General features: G+C 35.2%; 1 pseudogene; it reads right to left on the minus strand.

Annotated features, from left to right (window-relative positions):
• Window positions 1-338: 338 nt before the first annotated feature.
• On the minus strand, window positions 339-457 carry LOC120586387 (uncharacterized; annotated as a pseudogene).
• Between the last annotated feature and the right edge of the window lie 452 nt (window positions 458-909).

Here is a 909-nt window from a genome sequence, read left to right on the forward strand (position 1 = left end):
CTTTAATGCAAAAATTGGCATAAATTTTCAGGCTTTATTTACTCCCTTGTACCCAAGAATCTCAGCTGTACTCTGTGTACTTTTAAAACCTGGGAAATGTGCTGCCCTTGCAGGCCAGCCCTAGCCCATGCTACCAATTCATGTTGTTCTTATTAGTTAACTCCCAGAATAGTACCTCATCCATACCAAGTTCACAAATTAATTTCCATTTATTTATTTATTTATTTAAACTTTTTTATTTAGTTATTTATTTTTCTAGGCAAGGCAACTCTTGGTTGACCTCACAGATTGCAAGGACTTTGTCAGTTTACGATCCCCTTTTTAAAAAAAAATTTTTCCGCCTACAGCTCCTGGTCTTCCTAGGTGGTCTCCCATCCAAGTACTAACCAGGCCCGACCCTGCTTAGCTTCCAAGATCAGACAGGATCAGGCTTATTTAGGGTAGCATGGCCATAGACTACAAATTACTTTTTAAAAAAATATGAGAGAGATAAGAAAAAAAGAAAAAAAATATGTTGATTCCTTTTTATCTTTTTGCTACAGGTTCTAGATTTTCATTCGAACATCTCTCTTTGAAATTACTTAATGAAAGTAAGTATAGGTGGAATTCTAACCCGTAGTTCAGAAAAATTTGGCATTTATCTTCATCCTTAGTCTGAGAATGGCATAACAATTGATGGACTATTTTTACTTAGATTCCAAGATTCTTGGGTTTTTGAGTTCTACCACCACTTGTGGTACCTGGAGCACATTATTTAGACTCTAGGTAAATATTTCTCCTTTTGATCATAAATATCTGAAAGCAAAAACTATGCTTAGTGCCTCAGTAGTCTCTTTTTTTAAAGGAAATATACAGGAAAACAGACTCAAGTGACTATAGTCCTAGAACATTACTGACTCTGGGAAAAAA

The sequence above is a fragment of the Pteropus medius genome, unplaced genomic scaffold (genome assembly GCF_902729225.1).
Source record: "Pteropus medius unplaced genomic scaffold, Ma_sr-lr_union100, whole genome shotgun sequence".
Classification (NCBI taxonomy): domain Eukaryota; kingdom Metazoa; phylum Chordata; class Mammalia; order Chiroptera; family Pteropodidae; genus Pteropus; species Pteropus medius.